The sequence below is a fragment of the Mirounga angustirostris genome, unplaced genomic scaffold (genome assembly GCF_029215605.1).
Source record: "Mirounga angustirostris isolate CCGP_5_RB_7025 unplaced genomic scaffold, mMirAng1.0.hap1 SCAF_2, whole genome shotgun sequence".
NCBI classification, from domain to species: Eukaryota; Metazoa; Chordata; class Mammalia; order Carnivora; family Phocidae; genus Mirounga; species Mirounga angustirostris.
Window position 1 is genome coordinate 11,660,682 of NW_026991710.1, and position 16,563 is coordinate 11,677,244.

The 16,563-nt window shown below is 40.2% G+C and overlaps 1 protein-coding gene across 7 annotated transcripts in view; it reads left to right on the forward strand.

The window, feature by feature from the left end:
- The window catches only part of C1QTNF7 (C1q and TNF related 7), a 106,591-nt gene that overhangs the window by 79,594 nt on the left and 10,434 nt on the right, over positions 1-16,563 (forward strand). Inside the window, exon 1 of one of the 7 annotated variants that reach the window (XM_045881463.3) lies at positions 3-8,914. The exons of the other annotated variants lie outside the window; for them this stretch is intronic. The gene's annotated coding sequence lies outside the window, so the exon portion shown is untranslated. Of the gene's footprint in view, positions 1-2; positions 8,915-16,563 lie in introns of those variants that run through there. 7 annotated transcript variants of the gene reach the window in all.

The window sequence follows — 16,563 nt, forward strand, 5'->3', positions numbered from 1 at the left end:
TATACAATGGAATATTATTCAGCCATAAAAAAGAAGGAAATCCTGCCATTTGCCACCACATGGACGGACATTATGCTAAGTGAAATAAGTCAGACAGAGAAAGACAAATGCCATACGATCTCACTTATATGTGGAGTCTAAAAACAAAACCCAAACTCATCCTACAGAAAGCAGATTGGGAGTTTCGGAGGCTGGGGGTGGAGAGGATGGGTGACATACGTGAAGGGGGCCAATGGGTACAAACATACAATTATAAAATAAATAAGTCCTGGGAGTGCCATGTACAGCACGGGGATTATAGTTGACATTGCACTCTACATCTAAAAGTTGCTAAGAGAGCAAATCTTAAAAGTTCTCCTGGCAAGAAAAAAAAAAAATTTGTAACTATGTGTGGTGATGGATGCTAATTAGACCGTGTGACCATGTCACAATAGACACATATACTGAATCACTATGCTATGCACCTGCAACGGATATAATGTTATATGCCGATCATATCTCAATGTTTAAAAGAAAAAAGAACATGCACACACACAAAGATACAGCAGCTTTCATATGCCCCATATTTCTCAGGGAAGTGTACAAACTGAAGTTGGAACAACCTGGAGCATAGGGGTTGTGAAGCAGACACACAGAGGGTTTGCTCTCGTGGTCTGTCAGCCCGGTTGTCGCTGCCCAAGTTCTCCCCCCGCCTCTCTCGATGGACGGCACCATAGAGGGGATGGAAGCAGCAATGCCCAGCCTTGCACACACACCTACTGGGCTGACCTGCCCCATTCTGTGCCGAGGGACTCTTCAGCTCCCAAGGCAACTCAGATCACCCCGTTAGCCTTCACCTGCCAAGACTCCAGGATTACCTGACATTTTGAAAACAGCACTGGTTCTCCGGTGTTTGCTAAACAATCTCAGGACAGTTTGACAGGTTTTGTTAGTGAAAACCAAACACTGCAGCACCTGGCAGCAACAGGGCCCATCCTGGACGTGCGGCGGCGTGGAAGACCAGCTCTGCGAGGCCTTCCCTACTGAGCTCACAGCTTCTTGGAATTTCTGTAACGGGTCATCAGAGAGCTCCCACTGCACTCTGAAAACGTCCCTGAAAAAGCTTGACAGCCCCATAAAAATTACATTTCAGAACTTTTAGTGCACACTATGGCAGTCTGTGAGTAAAGTGCTTTTAAGACATTTTTGACTTAGCTAAAATATGCTCGTTTTTGGTTAAGAAGTCTCAAGGGCCGATGGAGCTGCAGGGTGTCAATCACTCTGCTATTTGTTATCCAAGATGATAAAAATTCCTAAGTTTTCTGAAATATTTACGGAATAAATGATATGATGTGTGGAAATTTGCTTCACAACATACCAAATGCAAGGGTTGGGGGGAAGGGAGCCTAAGCGAATAGGGCACCAAGGAAACAATATTCCCCTTGGGTAACTTGCAGTTGGCAGCCGGGTGCCTGGGGCATCAGTGTGCATCACTTTCATGTATGTTTGAAATGTTCTGCAAATTTGAAAACATTTCTTATGATTTAAAATATGAGAGGTGATATTTTGGACATCCAGGCAAGGATCGAGTATTATGGTTGGAAACAATGCTATTTGTTAATTCTCAATTATCCCCAGTAATGGATATTTCTATATATAAAGAATACTGCAGCGTCTTCTCCATGTGAAGTTAGGAATGAGGGCTTGATGAGAGGCTATGCTATGCAAGGAGTGACTCTTGAAAATCATACAGGGACCTGAGTTCTAATTCTAACATCATATGTAATTGTAAACTTTGGGCAAGTCACTTCTCACTGCATCTGTTTTCTGGTCTGTAAAATGGGAAAATCAGGCTGATGCCCTCTGAGGGTCCTTCCTTCTCCAATGGTGTGAAATTCTTGCTGGAATATGAACTCTGTGCACATCAGGGTCCTCTCTTCCTCTTTCAACTCTGATCCCCAGGGCCTGGGACAAGTCCTGACACACAGTAGGGGTCAATAACATTTGTTCATTCAGGGGCGCCTGGGTGGCTCAGTTGGTTAAGCGACTGCCTTCGGCTCAGGTCATGATCCTGGAGTCCCGGGATCAAGTCCCACATCAGGCTCCCTGCTCGGCGGGGAGTCTGCTTCTCCCTCTGACCCTCCCCCCCTCATGCTCTCTCTCTCTCTCTCAAATAAATAAATAAAATCTTAAAAAATAATAATAACATTTGTTCATTCAACGAGTGAGTGAACTTGCAAACTAATTTTCTCATAAGAACTCTCTTCTTTCCCTACAATGAAAGCAACTGGGCTCAGAAACCACACTGAAAAGCCGAGAAAGTGGCCAACAAGCATCACCTCAATGTATACCATACTCATTATTGTAACCTATCAGGGTTGAGAGATAATTGATGGCCTGACTCATAAAATCCTGTTCACAGTCCTTCAGGGGATCCTATTATCCCAGGAAAAAGACTAGAACTTTCCATGGCCAGGAGAGCCATCCTCCCTCCAGTCTCATGCTCTCCTTTGCTCCTTCTCAATGGCCTTCTTTCAAAATTATCCTCTTCTACCACAGGACCTTTGCACATGGCAATCCCTCAGCCTGAAAGTGTTTTCTCACAACCTCTTACTGGTTAATGTCAGCTCCTGTTTCATATTTCAGGCCAGATGCCATATCTCAAGGCAGGCCCTCCCTGATCCATTGTCTCAGTTATGTCACCCTGCTAGACACTCCTGAAACACCCCTCACCTTTCCTTCAGAACACTCTCTAGAGTTTAATGAATTTATCAGATGACCTTATCTGTCCTTGATATAAGTGAGAAACAACTTCATTCTTCTCCCATCACTTATTCTAGTCAAATTCTTTTGGATCCTTCTTCCTTGTCCTTTCATGACATCTCAGGCAAATTCCTTAACTTTCTGGTCATTTTCAATTACATGACCCAGTTTCATTATTTAATTGTGACTCATTTTCAGATATTAAAAAGACAAATCTAAATCATAACTTTCATTTCACATCCAAAATACATCCTGTTCCCTTTTCCATGCCTTCAGCTCAGGATCTGCTATGGTTTTTCACTCTTCCCCCATCTCTTCTCCCTCCTTCCACTTTGAACATGTCTAGAGTCAGATTAGAGCATAAAAGAATTAGAAAAACATGATCAAAGTATTTTTGCTCAGTTTGTGCTATTTGCATGGTTCTCTCCTGCCACACACAGGTTGTGCCTCATCTTCAAATGCCAGCTCTCTCTCGTTGAACATATTCCCAGGGTCATTAGAAACTTTCTGAGAGACCTCCATGCTACACAGTTCCCTGAATGGGTGATTCACTCTTTGGTTGGTACTTTGCTTTGCCCCACACCAGCCTCAGCTTCTGCACTCAGTGATGTACTCAGTGACTTCTTACTGGCTACCTAGCTCTAGGAGGACTCTGTCCTGGCTTAAGCTCCCATCTAGATGGCCCAATCCCAGCTTCATCGCCAGTACCACCTGCCTCTTAGGAAACTCATGTACCTTTGTCTCTCTAATGGCTTCCCCTACACTGGCTCCCTTCTCTGACAGCCTTCTGCCTTTATAGAACTAGAATTCTCTAGTTTCTATGAACCCATAAGACATCAACCTCCAGGGGTGGGCCAAGCTCACCCAGAACCTGTTTATCACATGTCTCTGATCCTGTGAAAACTGCAAGCCTTTTAGCTTCACAGTTTAGTTAAACATCCAACTGGAGAATAAACAGCTTCTTTCTTGCAGGCACCTTTCACCCTATCAGTGATCTCTTGGCTGGAGAGTGGGTATCACTCTTCCCTTACCTCCCTCATAGGAAAGGAGGGGAGAACTCATCAGCACTCCCTTATCAGCTAACAGCTCTCTACTTTGAAGGCTTTGTCTCCAACCATTAATCATTTTTTAACTTCTAGTTTTCTTTTATGTGGATGGAAAGTAGATACTGGTCAGTGTCAGATCCAGCTGTTCTTAGCAAGCCTTAAATGGATGTGTGGACACTGATTGTCCATTATTCCTTGCTTTGAGTTCTAAGTTGAAACTCCAAGATGATGGGAAGTCCAAATTAACATCCTCTTAAACATAGTTCTGTGATTATTTAATGAATGTCTGTCTCTCCACTAAATTTTTCCTCTATAAGGACTCTAGGTTTACTCTCCCTTGAATACCAAGACCAAGCATTCAGTAGCTAGCATATAATAACAGCTCAATAAATATGTGATGAGGTAATGAATAGAAGAACAAGAGGAAAAAGGGAGAAGACCAGATTTGTATGACTGGAACCCTGTGGTTTGGAAGAACTAACAAACAGGGCATCATTTGAACAAGAGAAGTTCAGACAAAGATTCGCAAAGCCTGGCTGCCCATCAGAATTACTCATAGAGGGGCGCCTGGATGGCTCAGTCATTAAGCGTCTGCCTTCAGCTCAGGTCATAATCCCAACGTCCTGGGATGGAGCCCCACATCAGGCTCCCTGCTCAGCGGGAAGCCTGCTTCTCTCTCTCCCACTCCCCCTGCTTGTGTTCCCTCTCCCACCGTGTCTCTCTCTGTCAAATAAATAAATAAAATCTTAAAAAAAAAAAAAAGAATTACTCATAGACCTTTTGAAAAATACAACTTTTTTGACCTAATTTGCTGATATGCTGAACCAATAGACCTAATTGAGAATCCATGAGCTAAAGTGCATAAGAAAGGTTCAAATAATGTGCCAGGAGGGTTCAAGGGAAGACAAGACTGTACCTGATGGAGAGCATCAGGGAGACTTTCTGAAGCATCAAGGAGACTTTCTGGACAAAGCAATGGATAAGGATAAAGAATGTGAGCAGATGAAGAAAGGGGCATGGGGAAGACACGGTTAGCAGGAACTTGCAAGCCAGAGGAGATGAAATAAGTAAGGCGCTGAGACAATAAAGAGATTAGATTCCAGACAGAATCTAGTGCTCCAGGGAGGAGGAGGAGTCAGGTGTGCATTCCACCTTCCTGAAAGCTCTTTGGATGAGGGAACCTGATCTTGTAAAGTTAGCAACACCCTGGGGAGGTATATGGTATAGTGGTTGGGTGGGCCAACTGTGGATCAGACTGCCTACAGTCTTCATCTCTAAAAGAAGGATGATAAAATTATTCACCTCAACAGGATGTAATGTTGTAGCATATAAGTGCTCATTGTATATCAGCTAGAACCTTTTTTTAATAATTCTAGTACTTAGCAAAAAGGCCAATTCTGCACATATCTTCCCAACTTTGCATTTAGTCAAGCTCAGGTTGGTGGCTTGAAATTGGCCATGATGGGAGGTGTTTTTTGTTTTTTTTTTTTAATCACTCATCATCAGGGAAATGCAAATCAAAACCACTATGAGACATCACCTTACACCTATCAGAATGGCTAAAATAAAAAAGACAGGAAATAACAAATGTTGGCAACGATGTGGAGAAAAAGGAACTGTCATGCACTGTTGGTGGGAATGTAAATTGGTGCAGTCACTGTGGAAAACAGTATGGAGGTCCTCAAAAAAATTAAAAATACCATATGATCCCATAATTCCACCACTGGTTATCTACCCAAAGAAAATAAAAATGTTAATTCAAAAAAATACATGCCCCCCCCATCAAGGGAGTATTTACACCAAAAAAAAAAAAATGGCAAAACTACAAACCTGAACCTTTTTTTGAGAGCTGAACTAGCACACTGTTAAATGCTCTGTGGACATTGATTGGATTGGTCTAGATTGAACTGACATCAGCTGATAAGTGAGTTAAAAACAGGAAAACCAAAGCACAAGCTGAGAGGAAAAACTTCTCTGCATAGGAAAGGCAGAGGAAGACCTTGGCTTTGGCATGACTGGCAGGTAAAAACAGAATCTGATTTTTTACTCTCAGCTAATACTCCCTGCAGCATATTATTTTACCCATCGCTTTCACAATCTCTAAAAAAAGCATCAAAAAAGCTGAGTGAAATAGTCACTAACAAGCTTTAGCCCCATCAGAGCTCTGAATGCTGTAGGAGACAATTTCAAAGGCTAGTTCTCTGTGAAGAAGAATATGTCTGAGAAGATACAGATTATAATGAGTTATCTGAGATAAAAATAATTTTTAAAATCTAATATTGCAGAACAGAAAAAAATATCTTAATAATATAAGAAACTTTATCATCAAATATTAAAGGGAAATTAAGGAAGTTGTGAACGACACAGGAAAGCAAATATAAATACCCATAAATTGTATCAATACTCAGGCAGCGTAAGGCAGTAACGTAAGAATACACCTGTCTCTTTTGGATGTCAAGAAACTATTTCTAAGTTCTTTGGCAGAGACTGTGCTATTTCAAAGAGTGAATGAGAAAAGCCCATTGAAAAGCCATCACTTTATATAAATAAATTAACACATCCAAAGGCTGAAACACCTGAAATTCAGCTTGTAAGGACTGGTGTTCTAGTTCAGCCTCTTAGAAGGGGAGATTCCTTGAAGTTAGAGAGTCAAGTCCAGCCCTACACATGACAAAGGGTTATGTGTGATATTCTACTGGTATTGAACTAATGGAAGCATTTTACCCCAGTGACCTGCTTTGCCTGTTTAAGTTCAATCTGGTCATGCCCTTCTTTTCTTTCAGTGAATTGCTAGGATCCCATTTGCTTTTATTAGCATGTAGATTACTCAAGACCTCAATCCTCCCCTCCATGAACAACCTAAGAATTCTAGAGACTTGCTTGGTTCAAAGGAGGCATTCCTACTTCCAACCCAGGTAAAACATACAAAAAAAAAGAAAAACACCTTTGATTGCCCACCCTTCCAGTTGATTTAGCTGCCACCAAATGGTGACACAGTTAAACACTAGTCATGCACATTCCAGTAGATGCTTTTGTAGGGGATGCTCTTGCTGACTCCATAGTACCCCCTTACTAAGTTCCAATATAATAATCCTTTTAATCCACCACTGTGTGTTTAACCACCGTCCCCCAAAGGATATCTGCTCTGACAGAATGAATGAAAGCAGACAAACTTGCAGGCTCATTCATATACTGTACCAAAGCCACCACCCCAAAATGCTTTTGGCCTTTTTGTCCAGATTCTCACTTACCTCCTGGTCAGTTTCATTCTGTGATCTACCGCGTCCTTTCTTGATGACCAGCTTTGAACCAGGCCAACCCTATAGTCCATGACTAATTTCCTTAAATTTGCATCATAGAGAGGAATTGGACCCTTGGTTCCTTCCTTCTAGAAGACCATTTAAGCAAATAATCTCAACACCTCTCTAGCCAAAAATCCCTGAAAGGAAAAACTTTCATTGAGCTGCTGCCAAGTGCCTCCTTATATGCACAGCTCTAAAAGAGTCACTTGAGTGACTTTTCTCAATAAATATCTCCTTTAAGGTGACTTGTATCTCTACCCATATGTATATAAGGGACATTTTTTTACAAATTCAATCTCATCAGGCACAAGCACTTTGTTGGAGAATATTAAGAACTGTGAGAAAACTTAGAAATAATGAAAGATACCATTTCATTTTGAGGATGAGAAGACAAACCCGGGGACATCTGATTAAGATCATACTCTACAAAATGGTGGTTATCAGAGGAGGAGGAGGATAAAACTGAAGGTGTTTAAGGGTATTAACTTGTAACGAGCAGTAAATAAGCCCTAGAGATCTAAGGCACAATATAGTGAATATAGACAATACTATTGTACTATAACTATGTAATATGATGACAACAACAATCATATTACAATATATAAATATATCAAGTGATATACCCTACACCTTACACTGACAAAATGCTACATCTCAAATCTACTCAACTGAAAAAAAAATCCTACTCTAATTTAGCAAAAACCTGCTCACTTTTGTGCCCAGCATGTGGTTTTTACTACCTTATGATAGCATTCATATTTTGGACAGGCAACAAATTCAAAAGACTATTTCCTCCAGGTGGGAGGGTGGATAGCTAGGGCAAAAATGAAGATTATCGGGATGGGGAGCCCATCCATCTTCTTGGTCAAATTTATCATCAATGTCTACTTCAATAACTTTGAAAATACTTCTTCCAATTAACATTCTCAAATGCTTGAGAAGAATGGTAGGGAAAGCAAGATAAAAACAAGATTTTTCAGTCACTGAATTTCCATAAATGACATCATGAATTATATATTGCTGTTGCTAAGGAGATTTGAGAAGTACGTATCAGAAGGAAACAAAGAAATTGATTGCATCGAAGATGAGTAGTCACAGGCTTTGGAGAACCATTCTGCCTTTTGAGTTGTTATGATCAGTTCTCTATAGTAACAAAGACATATCAGTCTTCTAAAAATACCCAATCATTTACCCATTCAGCAGAGAACAAAGAAAAGATCAGTGCAGTGCTCATAAGCCTCTTCCACTTCATAGCACATAGGATGAGGGGCCCCTTTCCCGCCATATTTACCAAGAATATTTACCACCTCTCCTTGTTTGTTCCATGAGACAACACCCAATCTCCAGAATTTGAAGATTCTACCTTGAAAATTCTCAAATAGGAAATAACTCTTTTCTCTAAGTTAACAACTAATTTCCAGTCAGTGAGTAATTTTTTTCCTGAAACTTCCACCCAGTGGAAAACAAATGAAGAGGGAAAAACTTAAGTAAACAAATCTGAAAAAGAGGCCACGACACACAGAGATGGAGGCACCTCTAAAAGTACCAGTAAAAGAAAGCAGGAGCTTAAGGTTTATCTCAAACAAAACCATAATTTTGACCAGCCCCTGATTGAGCCTCACCCCATGAATGACTTCCAGGGCCTTTGGCTCTTTGGGACTAAAGGAGAAAATTATTTTTAGCACAACTATTTGGAAACCTCTGAGAACTTGGATCTCTTTTTCTGTCTGGTACCAAAGCAAGTTTTTCGCTGAAGCTCTCATGAAAGATCCTCAGTCTCTTGTGGATTTAGAATCCTGGAGCAACCCACCAACCCAGAGCAAGGTATGGTGTTTACTCTTTTTATAGAACTTTGGCAAATGTAGATGCAGTGGCCCATTTCATTACGGTAGCTTTCTGAGTTTATTAAACAGACAGCTCTGCTAGAAAATTCCATGAAACTGAAGGCCTGGGTTCAAATCTCTAGTCTGACATGAGCTGTGTGGCCATAGACAAGTTACCTGAGTTCTTGAGACATCAGTTCCCTGTCCGATCTACCACAAAAGGGTCTTTTGGAAAGATGATACGGACTTAACATTGCTCCGTAGACTACAAAATGTTTGCCAAATGTCAGCATTTTTTTACTGTTGTGCCATTGTAGCACTTTATATAAAGCAGCCAAAGCTTTGTAAATCACAAGCTGTTCTTTAAGGAGATATTGATAAATGAATATTTTCTTCATCCCACCTCTGTTGAGCCTCCACTGCAGACCAGTCTTGGTCCTAAAAATGTTGGTGGCACAGAGTTTATATTTTGGTGGAGAAAAAGCCAGTTAGATAGATAGCCATAACACAACGTGGGTGTGAGATGTTGCTTGCTGCATAGTGACAGAAGGGAAGGAATTCCATGGCCAGCAGGAGAGGCAGTTCCAAGGAGGGAGACTGGAGCCCCAAGGGCAGAGCTGAGGAACCACACACCAGAGGCAGCTGGGACGTGAACACCTCAGGTCCCCACCCTGTCTTGCTCACTCCTAGAGCCACTCCTAGTGCAGCTAGAGAAGGATAGAGCCTGCTGTTGTGAAATCTCTTCCTCTGCAGGCCAAGGATATGTCATGCTTTGGCCACCCCTAGTTACCTATCTTTTTCCTAATGATTTCCAGGCAGAATACATTCTCAAGTCGAATTAATAATCAAGTCCAGCCCTTTGTCATGAAGTAATATTACAGTTCCCTCACATGATGTGGGAGAAAACAGGAGAGTTTGGAGACAAAAAGAGCTCAGTTCAAATCCTGCCTCTGCCATTTTACGGTTGTGTGAATGTGATCCCTCAAAGTCTCAATTTTCTTATTTGTAAAATGGAGATAGTATCACCTACTGCATAAAAGCAGTGTAGCGATGAAGTAAACAATGTTTTAGAACACCCAGCACAGTCATAAAAATACTAGCAGGTTCCCTGCATCTCAATTCATCTTATTTTGTTCACTTGGTATTTTGTATTGTGGGGAAATAGACATCACATATACTTTACCTTTGAAGCATACATTTCTGGGGCAGCAAGTATATTCACAGTGTTTTACAACCATCACACCACCGTGCGTTTCCAGAACTTTCTCATCTTCACCAACTGAAACTTCGCACTCATTAAACATGAACCTCCCACCCCACTCCCCAGCCCTGGTAACCACCGCTTGACTTTCTGTCCCTATGATCTTGACTATTCTAGATACATCCATAGGTAAAAATCGTATAGTATTTGTCCTTTTGTGACCGGCCTATTTCACTTAGCAAAAAGTTCTCGAGATTCCTCCATGTTGTAGAATGGGTCAACATTCCCTTCCTTTTAATGGTTGAATAATAATATTCCATTGTATGTATATACCATATTGTGTTCATCTATTCATCTGTTGATCACTCTTGTGAAGATTGCTGCTATAAACATGGATGTACAAATATCTGAGTCCCTGTTTTCACTTCTTTCAGATATATACCCAGAAGTGCAACTGCTAGATCATATGGTAATTCTAGATTACATTTTTTGAGGAATTAATTTACCATTTTGCACAGCAGTGCCCCATTTTACATTCTACCAACTGCATTTTTTTCCAGCTTTATTGAGATAGAAGTGACATATAACATTGTATAAGTTGAAGTTCTACAATGTGAAGGTTTGATACCTGTATGTATTGTGAAATGATTATTACAAGATTAGTTAACACCATCCATCACCTCGCATCATTATCATTTTTGTGTGCAGTAAGAATATTGTTTTGTGTGTAGTAATCACGTGCAGTAAGATCTATTCTCTTTCAAGTATACAAGAAGACAGTATTGTTCATTATAGATACCATGCTGCACATTAGATACCCAAAACGTATTCAGCTTATAAGTGGAAGTTTGTATTATTTCAACAACATCTCCCCATTTCCCCCACCTGCCAGACCCTGACAACCACCATTCTACTCTCTGTTTCTGTGAGTTCAGTGTTCTAGATTCCACATATAAGTTAGATCATATGTAGTATTTGTCTTTCTCTGACTTATTTCACATAGTATAATGCTTTTAAGGTTCATCCATGATGTCACAAATGGCAGGATTTCTTTCTTTTTATGGCTGAATAATATTCCATTGTATATATACCACATTTTCCTTATTCGATTGTCAATGGACATTTAGTTTGCTTCCATGTCGTGGCTATTGTGAATAATGCTGCAATAAATGTGGGACTGCAGACAGCTCTTTGAGATCCTGTTTTCATTTCCTTTGGATATATATGCGGAAGTGGGTTTCCTGGATCATGTGGTAGTTTTACTTTTAATTTTTTGAGAAATCTCCATATTGTTTTCCATAGTGGCTATGCCAATTTACATTCTCACCAGCAGTGCACAAAGGTTCCCTTTTCTTCATATCCTCAGCAAAACTTGTTATCCCTTCTTTTTGTTGATAACCATTCTGACAAACGTAAGGTGATATCTCATTGTGGTTTTGATTTGCATTCCCCTGATGACTAATGATGTTGAGCATCTTTCATGTACCTGTTGGCCATTTATATGTTTTCTTTGGGAAAATGTCTATTCAGATCTTTTGTCCGTTTCTAATCAGATTATTTGGTTTTTCCTGTTGAGTTGTATGAGTTCCTTTTATATTTTGGATATTAACTTTCATTAACATGGTTTGCAGTTTTTTTCTCTCATTCTGTAGATTGCTTTTTCATTTTGTTGCAAGTTTCTTTTCCTATGCAGAAGCTTTTTAGTTGGATGTAGTACCACTTGTTTGTTTTTGCTTTGTTGCTTATGTTTTGTTGTCATATCCAAAAATACTGTTGCCAAGACCAATGTCAAGGATCTTTTTCCCTATGTTTTATTCTAGAGGTTTTATGGTTTTAGGTCTTATATTTAAATCTTTAATCCATTTCAAGTTGATCTTTTGAGGGGTGTAAGTTAGGGATCCAATTTCATTCTTTTGCATGTAAATATCATTGTCCCAGCACCATTTTACTGAAGAGACTATTCTTTCCCCATGAAGGAAGTATTTTTGGCTTCCTTGTCAAATATTAGTTGACTGTATATACATGGGTTTATTTTACTTTTTAAAAAAAGGAATCTCAATCTGTGGGTGCATTGTCTAAAAGTTCAATATTTGCAGTGATTTATTCAGTATTTCTCCAAGTATTTTTCATGGCTCGTTTGGCAAGAACAAAGAGTTCTATCGCTAAAAGTCTTACAAAACACTATATACGACATTCATGCTTTACAAATTCAAAATACACATTAACATAAAGCCTGTGAAATCTAAATTACCACAAAGTAAAAAGAGGTTTAAAAAACTAAAAACCTGTTACTTTGTAATCCCTACAGAAAAATAGGATACATTAACATCCCAGGACAGCTCTGTTCAAGATTAACAATATTTCCAGAGCTTTGATTTTCTCACTCCAAAAGAGAGTGATGTTGGAAAAAATACATTTTAACACATATTCTACATAAATTTGCATATTCAATGCAATCCTTCAAAATATTTTGTATGAAGAGTAACTGCAAATGTGTATGAGGTTTCTTTTTGTAGTTTTGAAAACGATTTAAAATTGGATTATAGTGTACGTTGAGTTGTATACTTCAAACTGGCCAAATTTATGGTGTGTAAATTAAATCTCAATAAAGAGATTTTTTCAAAAATATTGTAATGTTTATAAAGCCATGACCCGCATAGTTCAGTCCCAGCCAAAATAACCAAGTTCACTGCAAACCAGTGGGAAAATGGGTGAAGGATGGATTATTCAATATAAGGGTGTTGAAAATATACAGTTGGATCCCTATCTCACACTTGTTATCAGAAACATTCTAGGGGCACCTGGGTGGCAGAGTTAAGTGTCCAACTCTTGGTTTCACCTCAGGTCATGATCTCAGGGTGGTGAGATTGAGCCCTGCATCAGGCTCCACGCTCAGTGCAGAGTCTGCTTAAGATTCTCTCTCTCTCTCTCCTTCTTGCTCTCAAATAAATAAATCTTCAATTGAAAAAAATTTTAAAAAAGGGGCGCCTGGGTGGCTCAGTCAGTTAAGCGGCTGCCTTTGGCTCAGGTCATGATCCCAGGGTCCTGGGATCGAGCCCCGCACTGGGCTCCCTGCTCAGCGGAGAGCCTGCTTCTCCCTCTCCCTCTGTCTGCCACTCTGCCTACTAGTGCTCTCTCTCTCTGTTAAATAAATAAATAAAAATCTTTAAAAAAAAAAAAAGAAACATTCTAATGGGTCAAATATTAAATGTGAACAAATGAAACAACAAAAGAACTGTAAGTGGGAAAAATCTTTTTATTATCTTGAAGGGAGGAAGGCCTTTTAAAAACAATAAATTGAACTTCAAGAATGTTGGGGTTTTTTAAATATTTTATTTATTTATTTGAGAGCAAGAGCATGAGAGAGAGAACACGAGAGAAAGAGAGTCTAAGTTGGGAGGGAGGGACAGAGGAAGAGGGAGAAGCAGAAGCAGATTCCCTGCTGAGCAGGGACCCCCCCCCACCTTGACATGGAGCTCAGTCCCAGGACCTGAGCCAAAGGCAGAGGCTTAATCAACTGAGCCACCCAGGTGTCCCAGGAATGTTTTTATGATAAAAATATTCTTATTTATTTATTTATTTATTTATTTATTTATTTGAGAGAGAAACAGCATGAGAGGGGACAGGGTCAGAGGGAGAAGCAGGCTCCCCGCTGAGCCGGGAGCCCGATGTGGGACTCCATCCCAGGACTCCGGGATCATGACCTGAGCCGAAGGCAGTCACTTAACCATCTGAGCCACCCAGGCGCCCTATGATAAAAATATTCTTAAATGCTTTGAATAAAATGAAAAGGCAAACTGGGAAAAGCTATTTGCTGTTCATATCATAAACTATGTACAGTGGATAGATAGATAGATAGATAGATAGATAGATAGATAGATAGATAGATAGATAAAGAGAAAATCTCTTAGCTACCTGAAAAGGCTAGGTACAGAAAGTTGCATATAGTGTGCCAACATGGAAGAAGGACACACAATAAACTAGCAACAGTGATTTCCTCTAGAGAGGGAAACTGCATGTCTGGAAGACTGGGAAGAGGGAGAAGAGATTTACTTTCATTGCATACACTTTTTTTAATTTTATAAATGTGCATGTTCTATGTATACCCAAAAAAAAGTAAATATTTAAAATACTTCTAAATACTCTAGACTATGCAAAATGAAAACAATTCAAGTCTTTTGTTTGTATTTTTCAAACACGGTGAAAGGGACCCACAAACCTCCAGAATATTTCTTTAAGTCTCTCTTTTCTCCTTCCCTTGTAATAGACTCATAGTCCATTCTCTCTGGTTCTTCATCTTGTTTTTCACAAAACTCAGAACTGCCCCCCAAAAAAATCTCCTTCCTTGCCCACAACCTGAGTTTTTTGTGCCAAACACTGTTCTAGATGGTTGTAGAAGTCAATGACTAAGACAAAGTCCCTGACCCTCATGGAGATTACATCCTATCAGATGGAGATATACAATATTTTTAAAGCATAATAAAGGTAATAATAATCTAGTAAGTTAGAGGTGTTGAGTACAACGAAGAAGAGAAAACAGTACAGCAGAATGGGGGAGCAGTCAGGAAGTATGAAAGGCGATTGCAATGTTAAATATAGTGTAAGAATTGGCATCAGGGAGAGGGTGGTATTTGAGCAGACTCACACAGGGAGATGAGAGAGTGAGACATGTAGACACCTTGGGGCAGAGAGTTCTAGACAGAGGGAAGAGACAGTATGAATGCCTTAAGGCAGAACATGTCTCACTCTCTCATCTGAATTCAGTCACTCTGAATTCCTTGGTGTTTCTCAAAGCGACTGGAGCTGGAGAGTGGGAAGGAGAGAAGAGGAAGATGAAGTCAGAGAAGTTAGGAGGTTGGGTGTCCAATCAAGGAGAGCCTTGAAGACCATGTACCATAAGGCTTTTGACTTTTAAGTAAAATGAAGAACCATTACAGGGTGATGCCACTGTAGTTTTCCATCATACCCCGCAGCCCTTTGTTATCCTAGTAAATTGAATCCCAAGACTCAAGTGGCCACTTACCACCATGCTGTCGTCATGCATCAGGCACCACATCATGTTGGTGTTCCGATGAGGATGGTCAATGGATAATCATTTTGAGTGCCTTTCAAAAATTCTAACTGGGTGGGACGGGGGGGTGGGGAGGGGAGAGTGCCTAGGTGGCTCAGTCGGTTATGCATCCAACTCTTGATTTTGGCTGGGGTCATGATCTCAGGGTTGTGAGATGGAGCCCTGCTCTGAGCGTAGAGCCTGCTTAAGATTCTCTCTCCCTCCCCCTCTGCCCCTCCTCTTGTCCCCTCCCTATCTAAAAAAAAAAAAAATTCTAACTGGGGATGCTTCCAGCATTTAGACTACAGCACAGACAATATTCTAATGCATTTGTCAATGAAAGGCAAACCATTTGTTCAATGAATACGTCTGTTTCAGTTGTGTTCATTTTTACCTTCTTTGAGCACATTTTTGCCTGGCTATTGGAAATATTAATATCCTTCCAAGCACATCTTTAAAATTTCTGCTTCTTCTACCCACCATAACCTGGACCCTTACCACAAGCTTCTCTGTAGACTGATCCCCCACTATTGGCATGTTTGTGTTTTCAGCATCCACCAGTGTCTGAGATGTCACTGCCCAAAGTACCTTCTCTCCACATAATTTCAAGTCCCTTGTAGAACCAAATCCTGACCTTGGCTACAGGATCACATTCCATGTCTCTTTAAACACCTTTTTATGAGTATCTCCTATGAGCATGTTCTTCTCTTTCAAATTCCTCCTCAAAACCTCCTTTAATCAGTTTTTTACAAGAAAAAGCTAGCAATTTAATCACTGTAGTTTGTTTTAACTGTGGCAAGGGTATGGATAGAATGTTCTTTCCTTTTTTTTCATCCGGAACACCCTTGAAAGGACTGGTATCTTTATGAGATCCTCTGGGCGTCTCAGAAAGTGCCTTAATCCCAGTTGAGCAATGGGATCAGTAATTTTGAGTTTGTGCCATGTTACAGCAGAGACAGTACACTGCAAAAATGTTCTCCTGGAGTTGAGGGTGGGGGAACGTGCAGGGAGAGACACTGGTGACATGGAGATTTGGTCAAGGATACAGAGCCTATATTTGGGTAAGTTGCCTCAGTTTTTCACTAATAAGATTTCTAGGAATCAGGTTTATTTTGAACCATATGTGCACACTGTGCTTTTCTCAGTTTGTCATTCCTATGGTCTGGCAAATTTCTAGGTCTAATTCCAAGATGTTGCCATTTCCCCATGGGTATCATAAACCTGGTGCAGTGTGCCCGGTTGATTTTCTGATGTGGCTGTCCAAAAGCAAGGAAACTCCATCCTATTTTTTTTTCACATTTTATGATTATTTCCTTTGGGCGAGTATATGCCAGGCATATACATCAAGCGTTGGTGAGATTTCTTATTAAAGCACAGGTCCAACTGTCCCAAAACTATT